We start from the raw sequence: 9,630 nt of genomic DNA, 5'->3' as shown, positions 1-9,630 counted from the left end.
AGAATGTGTATTTATTAGACTCATATGGGGCCTGAATTGTATTTGCAGGAATTTAAAAAAACACTGATGCCTCATGAAAGAAATTCCTGTCAAGCTGCTAAAAACAGGACAAGTTCAAATGGAATGTTGCCTTATTGTTTGTCTTTTCACTCTTTGCGCTCTCTCTCTCTCTTTCTCTCTCTCTCTCTCTCTCTCTCTCTCTCTCTCTCTCTCTCTCTCTCTCTCTCTCTCTCTCTCTCTATCTGTCTCTCTCTCTCTCTCTCACTCCCTTTCTCTGTCCCCTCTCCCCTTCTTTGGCCCAACTCCAATCAATTCCAAACCCAGAAACCCAGACAGTTCAAACAAAAGCCCCATCAATGCATCCTGCTTTTCTTACTATCTCTTTGTTTTCTCTCAGGCCACATTCTTCAGAACAGATATCATTCGTGGTTTTGGTCATATCCGATATCCTGGGACACAATATTTGTCTCTATCAATGATTTTTTTCCTATGCTCCCCTAGATAGGGTAACACAAGGACATAGCTTGTTGATGAAGGATGAGACTGTTAAACCCAACAATTGTTTTGCCCCTTGTTGTCTTTACTCTAATAGAGCACCTGAAGTGATGGTTTGTTCCGAACCACCACTCTCTTGTTTTTGGATTGGGTTGATTTGGGAAATTTGTTGAGGCGTGGGTCGAGGGATATTTGGGGGAAGTTGGCTACATGGGTGACAGTGGAGAAATAGGGGGAAGGAAAAGGAGCAACAGGGGTGAGAAAGAGGTAATTCACATGAAGGTGGTTTTCAGCAAGAGAGAGACAGAGTATGTCATCTGTCTGGGGTGATTGACGGAGAGAGAGCACATCTCCACACACAGAGGAACCCAGTGTTCTCCCTCTTCTGCTCTCCTTCATGGTCCTCTCTCCTCCTTCCCACTCTTCCTTATCTCCCTCGCCCCGTGCCTCCCTTATAACCCTCTCCCTCTATATGGTTATGTGAAGGGTGGGTTAGGACATTGATAGGATATTGTTTCAACGTTGACAGTCTTGTGCCCGGTTATCAGAGCTGATGTCATTGACGGAGGTTCAAGAGGCTTGTGTTGACAGAGAACTCTGTCTCTCCACGCTGAGCCGTGAGAGCAACAGACAGACTCTGTTGTTTGTGCTCTCCCTGTCGCTCAGCTATAGCCGTATTGCTATAGAAGATACTGTTTCTACAAAAGGGTATGTATTAATTACAGAAGCAAAAGACGAAAACACACACAGGATCCAACATGGCCCCAGTATTCCCTCAACATCCCTCCAGTATTTTACGCCATCTATCGAAGTTGACAGAGTTCGGAAACCTTTGAAAGATCCCAAAACATCCGAGTGCCAATCACAATAACTACACGTCTAGATGTAGCATTTGGCCACAGGCTGACAAAAGGAACATTTGAGAACCGACGTTGATCTGAATTCAAGTTGTTTACTGTGTCAGCCAACATTTATTCATGTACTTTCTAAAGGAGTGTTTGCCAATACATTCCTTCTGTTGAAATGAACAAGGGTAGAGATAGTGGTTAGGGGGTAGGTAGTTTGGCCGGAAGAAAAATACCTTCACCACTAAGTGTAATATAATCCTTTTGAGTTACGTCAGGATATTAGCTGCTAAGAACTTACAGGCCTCTTTTAATTGAGTCTATTCGGAAGGGGATACAGCTGGGAGCGTCAGACTCGGGTCATCTTCCATCGGACCCAGCTGTGCAAATGCTTGGATCTCTTCACAGTAGTGACACAGACCCACAGTGCAGGGCTACTGGCTTAGCCTCGTCTAGCTTTGTTAGCTTAGCCAATCTTAGCCTAGCTTCGGATTTCAGTCATTATACACCTAACAGAATATCAGTCTCTACCCGTGGTATATGTGGCTGGGAATGTGTGTGTGTGTGTGTATTTGTGTGTGTGTGTGCGTTTTGAGAAGGGAGGGCTAAGGATCAGGATTTGTTTACTTTCAAGAGAGGCAAGCAAGCAAGCCAGCTGGCTGGTACTCTTAAATATGTCTTAGTCATTATTGATTTTGGACAGATTCTCAATAAAATGGGGTTGAAAGCAGGCCCTCTTGATCTCTTTCTACACAGTAATACCCTGATACAGAAGGGAAAGCCTTAAAATGTCTTCATGATTCTGTACAGACTAAGCTTTTCATAGCGATGCCATAACCTGCCATGTTTCTTGTGCTGTTTCACCTGAGCGAACCAATAAGGCCAATAATGCGCCAATAGTGTGTTTGTAAGGTGTAGGATGATGATGAAATGCAATCTGTTGTTAAGTTCAACAGTTTATGGGGAAAGGTTCTGGGACATTGTTTGGCAACCGTTTTATTGTCAATTTATCATTGGCCAACTCCATTGCTGTTTTTCTCAATTAGAAACATTCTTTGTTGCGTTGTCATGGAAATAATTGTTGCGGTCCGAGCTGTCTAGTCTTAAGTTTTTACATTTTAAGTTTACGTCACACTTTATCAGGACTTTTTTTACTGAAAGGTAAAGGTACTTTTTTTTTTTTTAAGAGAGGCACTTTATTTATTTTTTTAACATACGTGAATATACATGTATATACAACTACATAGAAATATATTAATGTAATATACAACGCAGTATATAAACATTTTTGTTGTGTTATTGTAAAGGGACAAATTGGTAAGTATGCTGCATTTATGTAGTTTTGTACATGAAGTACTGTATGTAATGCTTTTTTCCGCATGTGCCATATTTTGTAATGATCTTAAGTATGTTTCTGTATAGTATTTATTAAAATAAATCATGAATTTATATACAGAAGATGCAGTATTAAACCAGAAGGGCATTCGAAAAGGTGCAGTCTCTCTTAAGGTACCTGTTTGTATCCACACACATGGTACTTCTACAGTATGTGACTTATACACACTCATTAACTAAATATAATAAATGAAACTTTGCCATAACTACCTTCCAAACTTGTTATCTATCTTTGAGATGTCTGTTAAAAAGGGTGAGAAGAAAGAAAGAAACATCGAAATGAATGAGAAGACCATGGTGGGTACTGTGACGGCCCTCCCGGCTGGCTGCTCGTGCTGGTTGGTCTTTGCATGTTGCTGGAGGTTTGTGGGCGGAGCCTGGAGGTTTGTGGGCGGAGCCTGGAGGTTTGTCAGCACGATGGAGCACACCTGGGGGGATGCACATAAAGGCAGCTTTTCCCCGTCGGGGGAATGGGAAAAATGGGAATGCGCGTGTCCTGAGTGCTAGTTTTGTTTGAACAACTCTGGGTGTTATAAGCTTATTATTGCTGAATAAGCACCACAAAAGAGTGGAATGGCTTGTTTGAAACCGTGATTACTTTGAGAGACACACCTAGAGCTTGGTAGTAAGGGTGTCCTCCATGTCTGCAGACATGATACATAGTTTACAAAAAACACATTGTTTTAGTCCTAGCACTCACCTCGTATATGAATTCATAGAAATATAATGTGGTTACATTTCCACAGGTTGTAGTAAATTAATAGAATGAATGTTGGATAGATTTAATGAATGGAGAACATACTGTATGTGTGTGCGATCTTTTAATGGAAGGTGAGGCCCAAGACAATAAATAATAATAGCCCAATACTGAAAGACTGCTCCTTGATTAACACTTGAAGGCTGTCTAAGACATTTGTCACGTTTTTATGTGAAGAACAATATTGTTCCTTCGGGTAAGAAAGCACAACCTTGTTCCTAGGCCTTCCTTTGAAGTCATGCCACCTCCACTTAAAAAACTCCACCACCCATAATGCTGTTTTCCTATAGATTGCCAATAACAAGCAGAAGTGACACTCACAGAGGGGGTTATTTATCACGTGTCTGAGGTTTATGGGCCCTCACGCTGACCTCTAAGTCTGGCAACCCCCCAAAGGTAGTTCCTGAGGAAGGTCAGGTCATAACAACGTTACCTGTACAGGCCCCTGTTTGGACTGAAAACAGGGCCTTCTGGGAAACAGCGGCAGCATCGAGGGAGACGTTTGCTTCCTGCCAGGAGAGGAAATCAAAATAAACCATGGAAGTCAAGACGCCGTTTCAAACACAATAAGTAGGGATCACACAAATCAGCATAACCAAGTGTGTTTGGCAGCTGCACATGTTTGTGTTCTGTGTTAACTTTTTATGTACAGTATTTTTTTGCCTTTGTGTGTCACGTGTGTAACAGCTACTAAGATGGTTTAAGGTCACCTTGGGATATGTAACACAGCTGAACTTGCAAAAGTAAAGCTTTTATCCTTTTTCTCCCTCCATCATTCTGCGTAGTCACTTAATAAGTAAGCCTTTTTCCATTTTGCTAGAGCCAAAATAGTGTTCATGGTACTACTTTCCTGTGGAAGTATGATATGTTTTAACAATTTTGTGCCTCTCCTGAAGGGATATGGACATTAAAAAGACGGTTTATTTAGTGCCAAAAAATTCACTATTGCTGATATTTGTACATGCGTTTTGAGATGCTTTGAAATGTGAGTGCTACGGTCACATTTCCTTTACTTTACTGCTTTCATGATCCGTTGGGCTCTGTTTCCCAAAGACTCATAGACTTTCATATCCTGAAGTTTTATAGTAACAGGAACAAAAATATAATTAGAGGCATTCAATGGTAATTTGAGTCTATTGTCTTAGCTGAAGCTTAGCACCAAACACTTTTGCTGTCGCCGTATGACTGGGATTTACTGCCGAGGATGACATTGAGTACTGTGTCTGGGAATTCTGTCGTCTGGAGAGACGGAATGGCATTTAGGAATGTCACTGCTGGCTGTGAGGGAATTTGCTGGGAATGGCACTTGGGAATGGAAGAGAGGGAAAGGGGGGAAGAGTTGAAGAGAGGATAAAAGGAGAGCGGGAGGAAGATAAAAGGACATGTAGAAATGGATGGAATATCTGTTGATACTACCGTCAATGTCAATGTCACTGCCAACGTTGATAGTGAAGTTTGTACTGTGGTATCAGTTGCTGTGATTTTCTTTGGAAATGTAAAAATTCTCTCTCCCCAGCAGAGTACTCAACTACTCAATTTAGCTGTTGTTAGATGTCTTGTAAATTGTTGTGAAAGGGGGGGGGGGGAGGAAGAGAAGGCGAGGAAAATGAGTGCTAGTGACAAATAGATTTTCTCTCTCTCTCTCTCTCTCTCTCTCTCTCTCTCTCTCTCTCTCTCTCTCTCTCTCTCTCTCTCTCTCTCTCTCTCTCTCTCTCTCTCTCTCTCTCTCTCTCTCTCACACACACATGCACACAACAGCATGTTTTTATAGACCTTGAAGGAGCTGTAAATATAGGAGAGTGAGATCCAAGGCAGACGTGAAGGAGTGTGGGGGAGAGGGGGTGGGTGTGTGTGTGTGGGGGGGTGAGGCTCCAGATGGTCCTGTTGAAGCAGTCAGGCCAGGGACTCGGACTAGTGCTGGTGGGATGAGCAGAACAGAGGGCTGAGAGACCAGATCAAAGAGCCAGACCAACACCAACGCACAAAGGGACATGGGCCTAAACTCACATTCTTTCCCTGTATGACACACTTGCACACGTACTCCCTCTCTCTGCCTCAAATATTCGGTTGCACATACGTTCACGCTCCTGTCTCTCTCTCTCTCTCTCTCTCTCTCTCTCTCTCTCTCTCTCTCTCTCTCTCTCTCTCTCTTTCTCTGACACACAGGCACCACAGATCTATTGCAGGAGTAACTTTCCACTTCCCTTAGCTGGTGAATCATGCACAAGAGGATGAGAAGGTGAAACAGCTGCCCCTTCGCTCACTTCTGCCCCGTCTACCTTTCAGATAATACTGATGCATTTATGCCTCAACAGGGTCCCTTGAGGGAAAAGACCACACTTAACACCCCATCTAATTAATGGTCATCAAAGTCACACTGTAAACCACTTACAGTACTAGTCTAGAAACATGCTGTGTGTGTGTGTGTGTGTGTAGTGTGTGTGTCCCCTGGCCCTCTCATTGGCTTCTTGTCACCCGCCATCATGGTTAGCAGCCACAGAGGCTCCCTTACATCAGCCCCAGTTAGTTAGTCGGGTGTGAAACAGCCCTTACCATTAGAAACCTCTGTTTACCCCCCGGGCACTTCCCAGAACCGCTATCATGTACTACCAGCTGTGCCAAACACACTAGGTAGAATATTTATTTTGCCATAAGCCAGGATCCAACACTCATTGAATACATCTGAGTTTGTGTGCATCATACTGGTGAGGTGTATGAAAGAAAAACAATGAATGATAAGAAAGAATGGATCAAGTTTTGATGGGTGGTTGGTGTTTAGGGGGTTGTGGTGTTTAGGGGGTTGTTTTGGTGTAAACAAGCAGCAGCAAATGTTTGTGTCATGCCTTTAATCTAATGCAATTTGAATAAATAATAAGTAAGCATACTCGTTTAAAATATACCGAAATATCTGTTATAAAATGTAAGTCTTTCTCCTAGTATTTGGACGTTTGACATTAGTTTAAACAATAGGTTAGGTGATATCTTAAAAAAAAATACAACCAAAAACAGCCCCAGGTGCAGTGGCCGCAAACACACCTCAAATTGTACCTCTATTGTTTTCTTTGTCTGACATGTTTGTTTGTTGCTCTGGAGCGTGACACACACTTCCTGGTGTCGGTCAAAGGACAAGTAAACTGAACGGGCCAGACTACAAGCACCCCAAGACATAAACACACGAAGAGGAGCAGGGGTGATTGTTGAGCCCGTCTGTTAAGTCGTAGACTAAGTCATTTGGTTTGTTTGTTTAGCGTCAGCTTGTTTTTTTTATTATTTTACTACATGGAAATTAGGTTGTACTAAAGTATTTGTTAAATGAAGGTAAAAATGCTTCATGTGTCTTAAAGTTGTCATGTGTCTCGGTTCTGCTCTGCTCCCATGTATGCTCATGTTTTGGGGAAATAAACCCTTAACCTGGTGCAACAGTTTTGTCCCTCATAGACCCTTTAATAACAACTTTGGAGTACCCCTGTTGTTGCGTGTGCCTGGGAGTGGCACAAAGGCTGTGGCCCTTTACTGTGACGAGGCTAATGGAGACGTCCTCAGGGTGAACCCAAAGTACATCGTTTCAACCCCAGCCACAGGTCCAGCTGTGGGGCATTAATAATGGGATTGGGAAGTAATTGTGTTCATGTGCTAATCGCAGTTCCACATATCTATAATTATATAACCCAGTGTGTGTGTGTGTTTGTATGTGGGAGGGAGGGAGGGAATATGCGTTTGCTCATGGAAGACAGGGATGGAGTATACGTGTGTGTTTGCGCCTGTAAGCACAAGTGCATGTGAGCGATAGAGAAACAGAGAGAGAGATGTAAAGAAAGACACACAATGATGTCACACTTCAACCATTCCTTACTATTCCTGGGAAAAGTGAGTCCACCATCATGTTTTCATTTCCAGGAGATTTCCTCAAGCAGGACATGCATTACCTCTCCCCCCCCCCCCCCCCCCCCCCCCCCCCCCCCCCCCCCAATGGTGGGCCGGGCCAGGAAATAATAACCTATACGATTATGATGACTATAGGTGTGTATTTGAGAGCAACATGTGTTGCATGGCAACATGCTATGTAAAATGCTCCACATGCTTGTGTTAAGAGACAGGGGCATTTCATTATACCCACTCACTTTGAAAACTCTAATCTGTCCCCCCCCCCCCCCGCCTTTTTAAGACAATTAGATTTAATGGCCGCATCCCAGTTATATATATACAAAAAAGCTGTCCCAGCCACATTTGAAAACAAACCTATGTCCTTAGTTAGAGATGACCAAGACATCTGTCTAAGCACAACCATAGTGCTTATTCCTCCATAAGGCACTCATTTTCTCACCTGGCGTGTTGATGAAAGTCTGCCTGCCCAGGTCAGTTCACTTCGACCTCTCACAACGTCATTGTTCTTGAGGGGGAGGTGAGTGTTCAAACGTTGACACTCTGGTCCTTTCTCACGGTGTCTCCCAGACACACGCACACAAACATGCACTGTCCCGGGAAATGTGGATCTTCATTATTTGTCAGGCTTTTACTTGTGTTAAAAGGTCAACACTGACCCACATTCCTGGATAAATAATGCAATGATGAGTTGCAGTGCATGTGAATTCAGAGTTTCCTTAAAAGAAAAAAGGAAGGAGAGGGAGCACAAGGCCGGAAAAAAAGCAGGCCGCTGAATGAAAGACAAATGTTTGCTTTCCCCAGGATTGTTGAGGTGAGACCTTGCCTGTTAAGATAACACTGAGCACCAATTTTGTGTGACAATAGATTATAAAGAGGACACAATATGGACTACGGCCCTCAAGAAAGAATGTTTGTCTCTTTGGAGTAGTTTTAATCTTCAACACTTCCATCTAATTTATGTGTCACGCTTGAGCATACATATGAAAAAATATTCTCTTAACTGCTGAAATGAATCAGTTTCCAGTGTTCCACAGCTCTTACTACAATGTAGAAACATTCTGTAGATAGAGGCTAAATCAATATCTCGATACAAAAGTATCCAACACAAGCTAGGAAATATTGTTAAAAAGAGATGGGGATTTTTTCACATCCTGCATAAAAAGATATTAGAAATAATTAGATCCTAAAATACCTGTCTACTCAAAAATATATATATATACTTTCACATTTGAGCCAAAGCTTTGTGGTCCTCTGTTTGAAACCATTTCAGGAAAGGATCATCTTGAGGTTTAAAAAAAAAATGTTTTATTAGGGTCAAGGCTATGTATTAGTTCTGTGAATATAAATGAGTGTGTGACTATCCAATGAGTGCAAACCTATGCATATAGTGTAGGGAAATGAGTGTTAGACAGGGAAAAGGGGTTTAGTGTTCTAAGGGGTGCCGTCCAAGGACCTCAAGCTGTGAGTACACAGCTGCATGAGGGTTCATCTGATGAGGGGGTCTGGGTAGAGACAGTTGCAGACCCCTGGTCCACCAACAGACCCTTTTGTGTCTATCACAACCTAAACCCCTCTTCTTCCTATTAATCATGTGGAAGCCATTGGGGGACGTTGTTCTAAAATGAGGCAGGACACTTTGTTAATACAGGTTTCAAGATTTTAAGATTGTGATCTTCTGCTTTTTTAACGGCCCCCTTTTTTAAGGGCACGCTGGTCGGGCGAATCAAAGTTCTAGACCACAAAGCACACAACCACAGATGGTACACTGTGTAAGACTAGAAGATTTTCTTTACTCCGTAAAAGTGAAGAAATGTAGAGAATTGTAACTCGTTTTTTACTTTAACGATCAAGTTTTAGGATGGGCCAGTCATTGCAAGTCACCCCTCAAACCGCGAATTGAATTCTTGACAGGGTGACAGTTGGCTGTCGCATTTCAGTCTGTGATATAGTCTGCTTTATGAATCACTGAAAACACTCCTATGACACCTGTCAAAAACAGACACTTCAAAGGTCTACAACGCACTGCACCCCTTCACCACAAACACACACACACAGCACATTCTCAAACACTATTCAATAAAAAATGCATAACTATATTGTTGTAAAGGCCTGCAAAAATGTACAGCATTGCTCTGCAATGCACATCATTACACTTTTTAGGTTTAAACCATCAATAGAGACCTTACTTGACTGAGACTGCCATCTGCTGGTAAGATTATAAACTTGCAACTACATACCTTCTATTTAATTTCT

This window comes from Osmerus eperlanus, chromosome 9 (genome assembly GCF_963692335.1).
Source record: "Osmerus eperlanus chromosome 9, fOsmEpe2.1, whole genome shotgun sequence".
Taxonomy (NCBI): domain Eukaryota; kingdom Metazoa; phylum Chordata; class Actinopteri; order Osmeriformes; family Osmeridae; genus Osmerus; species Osmerus eperlanus.
The sequence above is the reverse complement of the archived record's forward strand: the minus strand, read 5'-3'. Positions refer to the sequence as shown.